General features: G+C 42.5%; 1 protein-coding gene across 3 annotated transcripts in view; it reads right to left on the bottom strand.

The window, feature by feature from the left end:
* The window catches only part of Lhfpl2 (LHFPL tetraspan subfamily member 2), a 143955-nt gene that overhangs the window by 74038 nt on the left and 53570 nt on the right, over positions 1-16347 (bottom strand). For 2 of the 3 annotated variants that reach the window (XR_009592380.1, XM_021631288.2), the window contains exon 2: positions 933-989. The exons of the other annotated variant lie outside the window; for it this stretch is intronic. The gene's annotated coding sequence lies outside the window, so the exon portion shown is untranslated. The remainder of the gene's footprint in view (positions 1-932; positions 990-16347) is intronic. 3 annotated transcript variants of the gene reach the window in all.

The raw sequence follows: 16347 nt of genomic DNA, 5'->3' as shown, positions 1-16347 counted from the left end.
CTCTGCCTCCTACTTGCAGATAAGAATGTGAGCCCTCCAACAGAGTTGGGCAGAGTGAATGGAATTTTAGGTAAGAACTGGGAAATAGTAAGAGTTGGAGAGGACAGGGTCTCCACAAGGAGAGCAACAGAACAAGAAAATTTGAACACAGGAAACTTCCCAGAGACTCATACTCCAACCAAGGACTATTCATAGAGATAACCCAGAACCCCTGCACAGATGTAGCCCAGGGCAGTTCAGAGTTCAATTGGGTTACATAGTAATGTGAAGAGGGACTGCCCCTGACATAATCTGATTGGCCTGCTCTTTAGTCACCTCCTCCTGAGGGGGAGCAGCCTGACCAGGCCATAGTAGAGGACAATGCAGCCACTTTTGATGTGAACTGATGGACTAAAATCAGAAAGGAGAGGAGAACCTCCCCTATCAGTGGACTTGGGGAGTGGCATGCATGCAGAGGGAGGAGGGAGGGTGGGATCGGGAGGGGAGGAGGGAGGGGCTTATGGGGGGATGCAGAATGAATAAAGTATAATTGATGAAAAATTAAAGAAAAAAAAAAAGAATGTGAGCCCTCAGCTATTACTGCTGCCATGTCTTTGTTGCACCATAATAGACTGAATGCTCTGAAAGTGTCAGCCAATTAAACTAAAAAGTTTTTATAAGTCACCTTGGTTGTGGTGTTTTATCATAGCAAAAGAAAAATAAGATACCAGGCAAGGTCCCCAAAATGTAAAAAGCTAGCCCTTTCTCAAAAATGCTTCCAACAATAACTTCAATCTAGACACAATGGCCCCCACCTGTCATTCTACCACACAAAGGGATGGGACAGGAGGATTGTTGTGAGTTTCAAGACTATGCTGGCTATATAATAAGATTCTGTCTTGAAAAACAAAACAAGACAAAAAGAAACAATGAGGACCTTTGATTGCATTTACCTATTTATCTCTGCAGTAATGCTGAGAAGTCTCAATAAACTTCAGAAAAAGCACCACCTAGAGACAAAACAGAACAAATTGAACAAAACATTAGATACTTGTTTAGAGTACCAAGAAAAACCCACCATGCAATTTTATATCTCATTAAAATGTGATGCTTCTTCAAATACTGATCTCCACATCAACAGTGCAACTTAAATTAGAACACAGCTACTTCACCCTGGGAAAGTAAATCCTTAACCCAAGGTCCAACCCATAGGTGGGGAGGGGGCAGATGGGAATGAATGTGAAGTCTACCATGCACTGATTCACATACCCTCCTTTCTCCTCACAAAGGGACCAACTTCAAAATGCATGTGCAAATAAAACCACTTTATATGTAAGACAAGGCAGTATAGAATAAACTAAGGAATAAGAAATTGTGAGGTACCTATCCTAACCAGCTACTCCAACTTATTTTAAAGCTAAACTGACAAAGATATTTTCTAAAAACTAGGAAAATGAAAAAGTGAAAACTAAAAGCATAACAAACAAAAACACTGGGAAGAATTATTCAGATTCAGAAATCAAGTATTCCTTCTGATCATTTATTTTCTATTTGTTTGTTTATTTGTTTGTTTTCAAGACAGGGTTTCTCTGTGTAGCCCTGAAACAAGGCTGGCCTCGAACTCAGAGATCTGTCTGCCTCTGCCTCCCAAGTGCTGGGATTAAAAGTGTGCACCACCACCACACTTTTTATGGCCCTTCTGGTCATTTCAATATCTTTTAGGTAACCTGTGAAAAATGGTATGTCTAGAAATAAGTTCAGAAAACACAGATCACCAAATATCTGTTTAGCAATGCTTTGGAACATTAAATGTAAATTAAAATAATATTAAAATTTTAAATAATAATTTTAATAATAATAATAATTTTAAAATAAAATTTAAAAATTTTAATTTTTAAAATAAAGTGTCATAGATCCTGTACCTTAAAATGTATTATGCCTCTTACACTGTTACCATATTACAATCTTCCCAGGCAACTATGCCCACTAACAAATGAGAAACTGTTGTTGAAGCAGAGAGCTGTCCTAGGCCATACAAACCCAGGGTGAAGAATTGTGCCCTGGCACATACGGCTTTACACGTGAAGGTTTCCTTTCAGCTCTAAAAAGCATGAATTGCATTTCTAGAAAGAGACCTGGCATCCTTAATGCAAACCCTGTAAAATCAAACGACTAGCATGCAGCATTGACCTCTTCTCTTTGCATATTTAAAAGTTGTTTCTTCACTGAAAGTAAAAAGATTATGAAAGACTATAATAGTGTATAAAAGTAAATATTTAGAAATTAAGAACTTAGAGTTCAATAAGTATTTAATATATAACCACTAGTGAATAAATCTACTAAGAAGTATGAGTGAAAAAATATACTAACTTCCATATGTGAGTGATCAAACAAAGTATTAAACAACCTCAACTGCACCACAAAACAGGGCAACAGAAAGTGCACATGCCCATGTTCTATAATTAAACTTTCAAATGGGACTGACAATGAAAATTTGTAATAGTGATATATAAGCACCCATGCTTATATTTTGCTGTAAATTAGTATCAGCAGAACCCATGGTAAGCAAACTGTTCCTGAGACTGAAGAGCCAGCAGTGACTCAAAGGTGTTTTTCTCTCAAAAAGAAAAAAAAAATTAGGAGGCTAAAGCAATGATTCAATAGCTAATCGTACTGGCTGCTCTTCTAGAGGATTAGGGTTTCATTTCCAGCACCAAAGGCAGCTCACAAATGTCTGTAACTCCAGTTCCAGGGGGCACAGTGCCCTGGGAAGAGGCATCTATGACACATATTGTGCATACATGCAAGCAAAACACTCTGTGCATAAATTACAAATAAGTCTTTTTTTTTTTTTAAGGGAAAACGTACTTTTAGCTAAAAAATGAATTTGAAAACACTGTACAATAATAACCTGGGTTTCACATACTAAGACAATTAATATATAAAATAATTTTACATCTATAAAGTTCTTAGCTATACCAGTTTTAAAGTTTCTTCTTTACTCAATGGCTCTCTGTATGCTAATTGCTAGCTACATTCTAAGCATTCCCCACCTCTTTATTAGGAAGTCATCATCAGCGTGTTTATCAGGATATGCTTTCTGTAAAACAAATCACTAGGGTTCTTGTGAATGGGCCTTTAACAAGTAGAGGCCTTCATCAACATTTTATACTCCTTAAACTCTAAATGAGGCACAGAAGTACTACAATCTTAGTACCACTAAAAGTCAACTACATTTTTTAAATTCCCTGTTTTATATGTGATACCAGCCAAGTTTCAAGACTATAATAGTACACTAATTCCCACCCACAGCTGTCCAAACGCAGAAGACTGGTAACAGTAATTCCTAGAAGAAATCCATTTAATGCAAAGCTCTGAGGACAAATGGCAATTAGGAGTAAATCTTCAGTGTCATGACTAAACTTTCTTGACAAAGTCCTATCAAGAGGCTCGGAAAGATTAGCCAACCCAATTAAACCTCTAGGTTTGCTTGGTAAATAAGGTGCTGACATTATTTAAAGAGTTAGTGTAGGGGTGCAAGTGTGTGTGTGTGTGTGTGTGTGTGTGAATGTACACCATGTGTGACTATTTAATGGCCACATTTATAAGTGTGTATATCTCTCTTTTAAAAAATATTTTAAGTTTTGTTTGTATGTGTATTTCTGTGTGTAAGTTTTTGTGCATTGAATGCAGTACAGTGCCTCTTGAGGCCAGAAGAGAGCATCAGATACCCTGGAGCTGGAGTTATAGGAGGCTATAAGCCTGATGTGGGTGCTGGGAAGTAAACTCAGGAGAAGCACATGCTCTTAACTGTCAAGCCACTGCTTCGGCCCCTTAAGGTGCTATTTCTATTCTTCAAAAAAGAACAAAAACAGAAAAACACAAAGGATACTAAAAATACACTGTCACGTAGCCTTCAAGATTGACAAAAGATAACGAGTAGCACCTAGGCATTACATGCCAGGCTCTGTGTCCTACATGGGAATCTACTTATTTACTTTTCACTAAAGCCTTGGGAGGGGCACCAGTACAACCTCCCTCTTCAAGATGAGATTACAGAACTTTCCAAAACTCCAAAGCAGCAGCGTTAATACTCAGATCCAAACCAATATTCACATTTAATCCTAAAAACTCGCACAGGTGAGAGGAGAAAAGTTAAGCCTCACTTGAAAGTGGAGGGAAATGCAATTCTAAGTTGTACAGTCTGGTCCTTCAAGTCACAGGACTCACTGGCAACAAGGGTCAGAAGATGGCAGGACGCTGGGCTCTGTGGCCAGTGCTGCCTCTCCAGCAGCTCGCCTTTGTCATAGATTCTATGAATGAAGATGTTAACTCCATGTAGCCAGTGCTTGATGCCTTTGCTCACTGAGGAGACACTCTGAACCCTCTCACAGCTTACAGTCATACTGAGGTATTAACACTCTGCTATGCCACCATTGTTTTCATTATTTCACTTCAACTTTTTCCACTTAATGGCTATTAAACACAGGCTCCTATAAAAATGAAAATGTCTGTCTTCATTAGTTACCATTCTCTCACCTATATTTTTATTTGTTATTGGTCTGGTTGACCATTTAAACTATTTATAGCCCCATAAATGTAGGCACTGTTTATTCCAGAAGGCATCATAAGTAACATGAAAACCACTGCGGTTATCATTGAGAGTTAAAAGGTTGGCATTTCCATTCATCTGCATCTGGGTTGCAGAGGCCCCTGTTTTTCTTCAGGCAGGCAACAGGAGGGAGAAACAATAGCTGTCCTTTGTGATCGCACACAGCAGTCACATGACAGCCACCAGCACTCCTTGACCCTAGTGAATTGTGAGAAACAGGAAGTGGAGTTGTAAGACCCCTTTCTCTGTTTCAGATTGCTAGGACTTGAAATGCCCCAATCTAAACTGCTTCATGTTGCTCTGTAAAAGTAGAACTGTAGAGTGAAAACTGCCCAGGATACATTTCAGCCTAATGAAAACGGAACTCAGTAAGAAACAGAGCTGCCCACAGTGGTTGGGTTTGTCTCAGAGGTGGTTAAGATGCAGCTGTTCACGATCACAGAAGCCGCAGAGAGGGAGAGTCTGAGTAACTGTCCCTGAACAGGGAGCCTTTTCCTGAAACCTGATCTAGTTCATTCCACCCACCCTGGCAAGGGCAGGCGCTCCACAGCACATCTGCAGAGCCCCATTCAGTACAGTTTCCCATCTGAGCCAGGCTATGTGTAAACGTGGACTGCAGTGTTGGTGGAGACACATGTCATTTATTCCACTTTTCAGAATAGGAAGTTGAGCAGTTTAAACTGAGTCACAAAATTATATATAACAATCTATGCTTCAAAATAAATATTCTCTTTACAGTAAAACATCTCTCTGTCTCTGCCTCTCTTGTTTCTTTCTCTCTCTCTGTGTATATGCATGTGCCACAATACATATGTGGAAGTCCCAGGACAGCCTCAGGCATTGGTCCCCATTTTCTGCCTTGGCACAGTCCACTTCCTGGCCTGCAAACTTCCAAGGATTCTCCTGTCTCCACCTCCCATGTCACTAAATGAATTATAAATGTGTATTGCCATGCCTGGCCTTCCAAGGGCTCGAGGGTGCGAAGCCTGGTTCGTACAGTGCCCACCTCCCCAGCCCTCCTAGATTAGTCAATTCATGAGACAACTCTTCAACAATCAGGATGTGATGCTCTGAACCACCATACATATTTAAATGTATTTGGAAAACACAAAGTATGGAGGCAAATACTAAAGGAGAGTAGCTAACAGCAAAACATGCTCACGGGTCCTATCCTCTAACAGACTACCCTTTCTCCCTTACAAAGAACAGCTCATTACAGTCCCAGCGGGAAAGCTCTTTAAGGTTCTGTTTACATGAGTCAACCCGAGGGATAATTATCCAAGTCTACTTTACTGGGCTTTGTTGGTACAACAAATGCTTGGAGAAGTTTCTCCAAGAAGTTTCAAGGGCAGTTCAGCATAACAAACACATAGAACAGTGCCCCAGTTCTGCAGCCAAAGCATAAACTGTGGCTCAGAGATCAGCCTGGTAGTTATTAAAGAAAAGAGGTGGGGAGTCGCTGAAGTATGAACTCTGCATAGTCTACAACAAACTCATACTTGTGTTTGACAGTGTTCAAAAAAAAAAGAAAGAAAGAAAGAAAAAAGAAAAGAAGTAGGTCAGTCACTGGAGGGATGCTGAAATTTGCAGGATTTCAAGGAAAGATGTGAAAGGGTCAAGTTTCAGGAACCTGTCTACCAAACACAGTAAGTGGCAGGTTGCCAAGGGCTGGCTGTGCTCACTCATGTGAAATGCTGGGAACTCGGACCTCAACAGTGCCCGCCCTGCCACCCAGCAGCAGAGCTGTATGACTCAATTTCAAGACTTTGTGGACTCCAGGTCAAATCTGAAAATCATGAACACTTCCTTTTACTCTTAAGGACTGGAAAACTCCTGGGATCAAACATGGGGCTGCTGGAGAGCACATCTGCTATGCAGTATCTGGACACCCAGAACAACCTACGCAAGTGTCAGCAACGAATGGGACTCCGCTGAACTGTGGTTTAACATAGCATGTTTGGGCATCACACTATAGGTGTTTACCTATAGGTGGGAGCATAGTTCAGACACGTGACCATGACGCCTTTCCTAATAATTAGCTATAAACTCATGAGAATAAAATAATTCTAACTTACTTCTCTCCACCCCTTGAAAACAATACAGCACATGGAACACAGTAGAAAGTTCATAAATATTTAAATTTTTGAGCAAGAAACATGAATTAAAAAAAGGATTGCTACAGTCATAATTCCTACAGACTTTGCACCAAAAAGTTGGCATGGGGTAGAAAGAAACACTGGATTATGAAGAGTGGAGAAAAAATGATGAGGCAAAGATGGCTACAAGACTCATGGAATAAGGAGAAAGTAGAGGAAGAGGGCATGAACCAGCAGGTAGCAAAAGGGGTGGGGTAAGGATTATACTGCATAATAGGAGGAGAAACTTAAATTGGGCGTGTCTCCAAAATGCCAAGATCTATCTGGACCATGAACTTCTATCCTAAAACAGTTCTTTGGTTTGGGTCAGGGCAGAGTGACAGGGGCCAGTGTGCATAGTAATTCTGAAAGCCTTCCTCCAGAGATAATAACTTTATATAGCCCTGCCTCTTTTGTATCCTCAACTATAAACATATAATCATTTTGCAAAGCAAACTGTTGATTTGTCCAGCACCAACAACGTGTCTACCTCACCGAACACTCCAACTACTTGTTCAAAACAGGTGATTTCCACTGGACAGACACAAGTTGCTACAGGCAGACAGGTGACTGCTGCACACCTGGGGAATGTGCCAAGGCAGACAAGTGACCGTGGCGAGTACCGTGGACTCTCAGTGTTGACAGGCCTCTCTGTTTAACATTTCCCAGCAATCTTCATTCCAAACCCAGGCATAAACTTCAAGTGAAAACAGATGCCAAGATTAAAAGTGGAAATAGATAATATTTACTCATTAAAAACATTTCCAAGCAAGGTACACATAGGCAACGGCACACACTCCACACGTAGAGATCTAAGATGGCCACCTTGTATAAATCCCTGGGACTCCAGGAAATAACCTATTTAATCTATGAACTGCCTTCCAGAGGTCTGTGTATATCTCCAAGGGTTTCCTACCCTACTAATCACTGTGCTGCCTGCTGGGCTCCTCCTGGGAGTCCGAGATCTTTCCTTCCTCAGGGAAAGCCCACTCAAAAGCATCACCACCGACACACACACACACACACACACATACACACACACACGGGCTTACCTTTGAAAATGCCTTATCTTCTGAAAATAAGGGGAAGAAACCAAAGAGGGATGGAGAGAGGGCTTAGATGATAAAGAATTTGCTGTGCAAGCACAAGGCGCTGACTTTGATCCCCAGGACCTACACAAAAGGCCAGGAGTAGGAGCGTGTGCTGCAATTACAGAACTGCCAGGGCTCACTGGCCAGCCAGTTCAAATTGCTGAGCTCCTGCAGTGAGAGACTCTATCTCAAAAATAAAGATAACTGATGAAGACCCTGGACAGCTATCCATCCACCAAAACAAAACCAAAAACAAAATAGAGGAAAAAACAAAAAAAAAAAAAAGAGAAAGAAAGAAAGAAAGAAAGAAAAAAAAAGAAAGAAAGAAAGAAAGAAAGGAAGGAAGAAAGAAAGAAGCCTAGGTGATGGCTGGGGGAGGGGCCGCCACATCTGTGCAAAACTGGTTGAGATGGTGAAAAGGGTGGGTGTGTTTGGAAAGGATGGGTGTGTCTGGATCACCAACCTTTATCTACTTAAATTTTTCATTATCATCCTCATGCACAGACACATTTACCTGCCTGTTATGCTTATTCACTTTCAGTCTAAAACTAGCAACCGGGGACATATTCCCTCCTAGGCACAAAGACATCAAGACAAGACATCTTGTTCTATCTAGGAAATGGCTTCTCTTGGCCACAGTGCTCAGACCTACCGTCCTCTGTCCTCTGGGACCTTCTGCACTGCCCCCTTCGAGGACCCCATGGGCATAGGGATGTGACAGTACAGCTCAATGGCAGATGGCTTGCCTAGCGTACACAAAGCCCCAGGTTTGACCCCCAGCACCACATAAACAAGGAATAGCAACACACAACCATAATCCCAGCACTTGGGCGGTAAAGACAGAAGCATCAGCGGTTCAAGGTCATCCTTGACTACACAATAAACGGAAGACCATCCTGTGATACATGAAACACTTGTCTCCAACAAATGAAGTGCAAAAAACCTCTATTATAACAGAACAAAGGGCCTCTGAACCTCTAGTTTATAAAGCCTATGACTGCTTTTATCAATACCATTCAATAAGTTTACTTTATTAATAAATCCTAAAGCTTGTTTTCAGCCATGGAGCCCTTACAGTGAGGTCACTTCAAACAGGTACACCATGGGTATACAAGGCAGATATGTCACCTTTACAAAGACACATGCAATGAAGCCTTACTCAGAAAACCTGGAACAACTTTGCCAACCTAACCAGAAATATCATAACAAATCAGAAGGATTTGTTATTTAAAACTAAAAATAGTAACATACAACAAAATTGTCATCATTCAGGGAACCACCATATTTATACTCTTCCACGGAAAAGTTGGTGGGATGCTGTGTCAAATTAGAAAAAATGAAGGGGAGGAAACTAAAAGTTATACCCAAGGGGCACATGGAAGTTGCCAGAGCTTCCTGGAGAGTCCCTTGGAATACTCACTTAATCTCCAATTGTTGTGTGACAAAGCTTTTCCTGAAGAGATGCAACACATGTCTACCCAGCCCAGAGAGGGTGCCCTTGACAGAGCAGAGTACAGTAACACCAAAGTCCCACTTGGTGAAGCAATGAATTTTACTGAGGTTACAAGAATATGGGTGAGGGGTTACTTACAGGAGCAGAAATGACTCCAAGACAACCACATCACAAAAGCCCAAACCAGCAAGGATGACAGCGCACAAAGCTGGGAACCTGGAGCACACTGCACAGACAGCTCACCTGGTTTCTGCTTCTTCTGGTTCTGGTGTCAGAGTCATCTTTGCAGCCTCCCCAGCCCCAGTCTTCTTTGAAGCTCAGCTCTAGGCCTGAGAAAGACTCTGCTCTTATTGCTTACTCTGGCACGGAGGGGACTCGTGAATCTGGTCAGTTTCAGGAACTTCCTGAAGCTATTTTGAGTTATCTTCCTACTTAAGGAACTTCCTGGTGGCTGAAATGTTTCAATCTCTGAGAAAACTGTTCATATACCAGTGTCCACATAGACTGTGGTGACAACCTCCCCCTTAAATCCATATCTCTTCATTTAACCACTGTATGTTCTCCCCACCCCTTCTTCAAGATTCCCCTTCTTTGTTGTGGGTCAGGAACACAGGCTAAAAATCAGCTTTTCTCCCTCAAATATTCATGCCTCCTGGCCAAGTCCCTTCCTGATGGTGTTAAACTGCATTGTTCTTTTCCAGAAGGCGTGAAATAGCAGAAGCTTGGTAACAGCACTCAGAACCTGAACCCTGTGGCAACTATGGAGAAGTTTCCAGCGAGGCAGCTGGGAAAATCCTTGGGAAGATCCTTGGTCTTGCTCCCTCTTTTTCTCAAAGTCAGAGTCAGGCAAGTGAATTTGTCCTCCTGCAGTATGCCTGTCCACACCCACTGTCCTGAGCTCTGCTGACATTCCCACACCATGAGCCACAGGGCGTGTGGCTTTCTGTTCTTTACTGCTTTGACAACACATCTAGCACTCTCTTCCACAAACCTCAGTTTTAAAGGTCCAGGCAGTTTCTTCCATGACTGCTTTTACATCTGTCCCAACAACAGATGAGGAACTCTGCTTGAGGCTCACCTTAGTGCAAGCCTTGTCTAAGCTCTTCTTCTAGATATGTCCACCTAGAGCCTCCTCTGAGTCCATGCAGCTCCATGCCATACCTTCCCACACACCCTGTGAAATCAGGAAGAGCTTGTACACACTCTGAACACAGAACTGTCACACCTATGCTCGGTACTCATTAGATACTTGCCCGACTCCACTATCAAGTCCAGCAGCCATCTCTTGGCCAGCATTAATGAGGTGTGCCAACAAACACAATTAAAGTTGCCCTAAATCAGTTTAGGATGAGACAAGACCAACAAAGGTTGAGGGAGAACCTTCAAAAAAAAAAATCACACAGATGAAGCAAAATCCCACAAATCCAGATCACATGTATTTCCCCCTTCTCATTCAAATGGCTCCCCCCTTCCCCACCCCCTCCAGTTGAAAGAGCACAGACTCTCTGAGTCTCTGACATCTGCTCTCCTTGGCTGCTTTATCCTCCCTGGAGGCTGCAAGCATTGTCCGACCATCACCACAAAGATGAGCTGGAGAGAAGCTGATGTTTAGGCAGGTGAATTCCCACACAGATAACACCGCACAAGTCAGTGATCTGTCTACCTTCTGGAACACCAGCTCCATTATAAGATGGGATAATTCATGTGTGTTTGGCTCATGATTTATAGACTCCAGAATATCTGGAATAGCACACGAAAAGGGCCAGGTACTCAGTAAACAGAAACTAATAAGCCATATATGTAGGCAGATGATACAGGAATTCCAAAAATACGGTGAGGGTGAGGGAGTAGGCTTTTGTTGTTGTTGTTGTTGTTGTTGTTGTTGTTAAAGGGACTTTCACAGAGCAGCTAGCCTGAAACTTAGGAAAAAGTTTAGAAATGGGCAACTTTGTTCCAGAATGTCTCGGCACACAGGAGGTGACTTGAGTAAGAGTGAGTAAGAGTGACTTGAGTTCGACATGAGTAAGAGTGAGGTAAGAAAGGGAAGAGATGCCTGCTACATGGAAACAAGGACAACATCAACCACACAGGATGCGTTGACTGAAGGAGTGGGTTGAGGTGAGGGATGTGCTCTCACCTCTTCAAAGTCTAACCGAATAATGCTGCACATCAAGCATTCACTGACTGCTTCAGGATGCACACACCTCTCAGTAGTGAGGAGGGGCAGTCAGTGCCACACAACCAAGATTTGGGGACACACTATATTTCCAGGGCTGTGTTCTTCTTCCGTAGAGCTCTGAGTTACTCTAGTCAGCTCAAAACTTGAGAAATACTTCAAGATTATTGACAGTGTAAAATACTGCAGTGTTATTTTTTATTACTTGGTAGGGAAACGAAACTAGACGGAACTCAAGTTTCCAAAAATGGGTGTTTGTAAGAAGAAAGTGCTCATTCCTACTCAGTCCATGAATCTGAACATCTACCATTGACAGGAGCAGAAACTATCATTATCAATTACAAATCGAGTCCACGAGAAGAAAGCCTGCCTTACACAAATTAAAGGGATAGGTGTAGCACTGGAGCTGAAGTCAGAGGCGGAGCTGAACACATAGGTAAAACATTTCAAGATGGAAAGGTCACGAGTTGACTGGGGTGGTGAGTTTTTAAGTTTGCAACTAACTATACAGCTCAACAACAACAGCCCCCAAAACAGCCAGCGTCAGTGATGGGAAGCAGGTAACACAACAGAATCTCATTTACAGTAGCCACGCTGGTCCACAGCATACCAATACCCACCTGCCACTGCAGGTGCCCTTCAGAAAGGGTCCTTGGGGAACAGCACCAGAGTCTGGCTGAGTAAAAAGGAAACAGAACTGTTTCCAAGTGACAGTCAGGAAAGCTTTGCTTTTATTCCTTCTCCCTCCCAGTATTAGAATTCCACTTATAATTTTTAAGAAAATACTCACAGTTCAACACTTTGGAAGCCGATTTCCTAGAACTAATTAATGCAATGAAATCCTAAGTGGTCAGTTTTACTAGATGAGGACTGTCTAGGAGATGGTTCTGTGGGGTGGAAGGGTGGGAGGAAGAGGCTCAGGGATGGGCAAGCTTTAGAATTCTGCGATGTTTGCATTTTGTATAAAGGAAACCAATACTTTTCTCATCAAAAAGTGCCTGAGTAGTTCATTTCAGATGTGTGACTTTCTTATTTTTCACAGGAAAGACATAAAATAATGCAATATAAATAACTGAATCCAGGTAAAACCTGGAAGACTGGAGCCCTGCTAAGGCCCCACACAGTACTTACAGTGTCTGCTCAGATATAGGGAGCTGTCCCATAGTCAGCAGTAAAGACCCACTCACTTATACTGAATCATTCTTTAAGGGAGGTTTGCACATTGTAATAGTACTGTTGTCACTCTCCCTCCCCCAAATTTGTTTCCATAAAATTCCTGTGTGCTGGACCTGGAGAGATGGCTCGGTTGGTTAAACACACTAGCTGCCTTTCCAGAGGGGCTGGGGTCAATTCCCACGACACACATGGCAGCTCACCACTGTCTGCAACCGCAGTTCCAGGGGCTCAGACACCCTTTTCTGGCCTCCACAGGCACCAGGGATGTATGGAGCACATGGACAGACATGCAGGCAAAACATCTATATACATACAATAAAATAATAACACAAAGAAAAAATTAATATATAATTAAAACTATTTTTAAATGTAAATATTGTGTGCTGCTATCAAATAAAAATCAAATGTTTCAAAATTTAACAATAAAATGACATTCAACAAACTAAGAAACTAGAACAACAAAACACAATGGCATAAAAACAGTTTTCTCTTACTGTCAGCCCACTCCTAATTCCCCACTGTGAGGGGAGAGAATCTCCACACAGAGTCCTGTGGGGTGCTAGTCACCGCCACAGCCGGGCCTTGTTTAACTCAGGGGGTGAATTTTTGCCTTCAAAAGAAGAGCCACTGACAATGAGATTCCAGATGTCAAGAGATAGGCATGGTCTCCCACCCGACCAAGATGAGAGGGCCAGCAAGAAAAGCTGAGCTGGGCCAGTCCTCCATGCTCTGTGTAAGCATGACCGACCCATGGCACATGCAGGAAGCAACTGTTCAGGGCTATAAGCATAGTCTGGCCACAGAGCCCCACCCAGCGGACTGGCCCACACAGTGGCTTAACCCTGACGGTGCTCCACATGGCACAACTGACTTCAAACAAAAGGAACATTTCAAAGGAGAAGGAATTAAAGTCATGGCCTCATTTTAATGAGTACACTCCTTAAAAAATCGAAAGGAAGAAACCAAGTTCAAGATTGCCTGATCATCTCCATTCTCAAATGCATTAGCGGCTGCAAATTCTTGAACAAGGTCTTGGATGCCTTCCTCACCCCACAGTGATAACCATACAGAGTGATAGGCCACAACTTTTTTTCTAATGACTGACAGAAAATTCAGATATAGTCAACAGTACACTACCTACAATTGATCTAAGCTTCTTTCTCCACAAGCTTCTTCAATGCCAGAGAGCTGCAGATACTCACTGAAGCCTCTGAACAATCTTTCTTCAGATACCATTCTGCTCACACCTGCCTTTGCTCCAGAGCATTTGTTACGATGAAGCAAGGCCTCACACTAGAAAGAATGATTTTTCCTACTGACACAGCCTGTCCTCAACTATTACATCTCCACACAGCTCCATGCCTAATCACTTTTTATGTTATTTTTTATTATTATCATTTATTACAATTTATTCAATTTGTATCCTGGTTGTGGTCCCTGACCTCCCAAACTCATCCTCTCTCCCTCTTCTCTTTCTATGCCCCTCCCCTAGTCCGCAGATAGGGGAAGTCCTTCTCCCTTTCTATTTGACCCTAGCCTATCAGGTCTCATAGGACTGGCTGCTTTGTCTTCCTCTGTGGACTGGCAAGGCTGCACCCCCCAGGGGGAGGTAATCAAAGAGCCTGTCACTGAGATCATGCCAGAGAAAGTTCCTACTCCCCTTACTAGGGAACCCACTTTAAGACTGAGTCTATGGGCTATATCTGTGCCGGGGTTTTAGGTTATTCCAGAAAGACACACATGGTATATACTCACTCATAAGTGGATATTAGCCCCATAATATAGGACAAACATACTAAAATCTATACTCCTAAAGAAGCTAAACAACAAGGAAGATGCTAGGGAAGATGTTCAATCCTCATTCAGAAGGACAAACTCGATAGACATTGGAAGCAGGAGAAGACAGGGAACAGGACAAGAGCCTACCACAGACGGCTTCTGAAAGACTCTACTGATTGAGGTATTGAAGCAGAGGCTGAGACTCAGAGTCAAACTTTGGGCAGAGTGCAGGGAATCTTAGGAAGGACGAGGGAGATAGAAATACCTGGAGAGGACAGGAGCTGCAAAAGGAGAACAACAGAGCTATAAAAACTGAGCCCTGGGGGCCCTGAAGAGAATGATACCCCAGCCTCAGCACTTTTTATATAACTCAAAGCTGCTGTCACGGCAAGAACACACTCAGAGAGATGCTGCTATGGACAACATTCCCTCAGAGAAATCTCCACTCCAGGGAGATGAGGTGACCAAAACCATCATGCTGGGCCAAGCACAACTGAGGCAGATGAATTCAAATCCAGCCTGGGTTCCACAGTGAGACTTAGCAATCACTACAGAGTCTTGGTGGCTGAGCCAGCTGAGACAGTAACAGCATCATCTTACAAAGCAGGTTCCTCAGGGCCTGGTGGGTTCAGATGTGCCTTGGGAACTCCAGGACAGGAGGGACCTGAGAACAAACCAAACAGTGGTGCCACATGATTTGTTTCCTATATTACAGTTACACATGAGATTAGGGGCCTGCCATAGTAGACAAACATCCTGAGAGGCTCCACATGGCAGAACTGACTTCAAACAAAAGGAACATTTCAAAGGAGAAGGAACTAAAGTCACGGCCTCATTTTAATGAGTACGCTCCTTAAAAAACTGAAAGGAAGAAAGAAACCAAGACTAAAACCAAATTTTATAGCTCGAGATTTCGTCTTTGTTTTTGCCCACCCAAGAAAAAAGAAAAAGACAGAGAAAGTGGAGCCCAGAGACACAGGCCTATAGCTCCAGATACTCAGAAACTAGAGAGAAGATCAGAGACCAGGAGTTCAAGACCAACCTTGGCAACAGAGAAAGAAAATAAACACAAAGAAAAAAGGTGAGTTTATAGATCTTGAAGAAAGTCCTCCACACAAACTGCATCAACAGGATTATTGAGAGAGAAAGAGAGAAAGAGAATGAGCTGCGGTAGACATTTAACCTAATTTAAATTCCTAAATCTTTCTGAATGCACTGGTACTTACCTGCAATCTCACCTCTTAGGAGCCTGAGGCAGGAGGATGGAAAGCCCCAGGTCAGCTTGAAGTACAATGAGAAGTCTAGTCTCAAAAATAATGAAGAAGGGGCTGGGAGATGGCTCATTGCTTAAAGGCACCTAATGCTCTCGCAGAGATCCTGAGTTTCATTCCCAGTACCTCTATGGCAGCTCACAATCATCCACAGGTCCAATGCCAGGGGCCCAACACTCTCTTTATGGGTATCAGTCATCCATGTGGTGACACACATACATTCAGGCAAAACACTCACACATGTAAAATAAATTTTTAAAGAATTAAAAACAACCAAATAAATAAAATGCTAAAACCTTTACCCTAAAAGCATGGGAAAAGTTATCAGTTCTCAAAATTAGCTACACACATAAAAATAAAAGCTGAGGTTTTTAGCACTTGAGTTTCTCTCTGCTAAGCACCTTCCACAGCCTTCAGTTTCCACTGCTAAGAAAACCTCCATGTTTTTTGGTGTGAGTGGTCACCAGCCTTGGAAGTTTGTCTCTTTAGGGTCGGTGGGAGGAAGGCAGATAGGCTGGCCACTATGTGGTAGGAGATAGAGCTTGATGCAATCTGCAGAAGAAGGAAATGGCCATGGGGACAGTGAGAATTCAAGTCATAAGAATTTATGATCGCTGTGGTTTGGCGTTCCACAAAGAACCTTTTCTTTACCTTTTCAATTTTTATCATTCTAGG

This window comes from Meriones unguiculatus, chromosome 6 (genome assembly GCF_030254825.1).
Source record: "Meriones unguiculatus strain TT.TT164.6M chromosome 6, Bangor_MerUng_6.1, whole genome shotgun sequence".
NCBI lineage: Eukaryota > Metazoa > Chordata > Mammalia > Rodentia > Muridae > Meriones > Meriones unguiculatus.
Note: the sequence above shows the minus strand (reverse complement) of the source record. Positions and strands in the feature narration are given on the sequence as shown.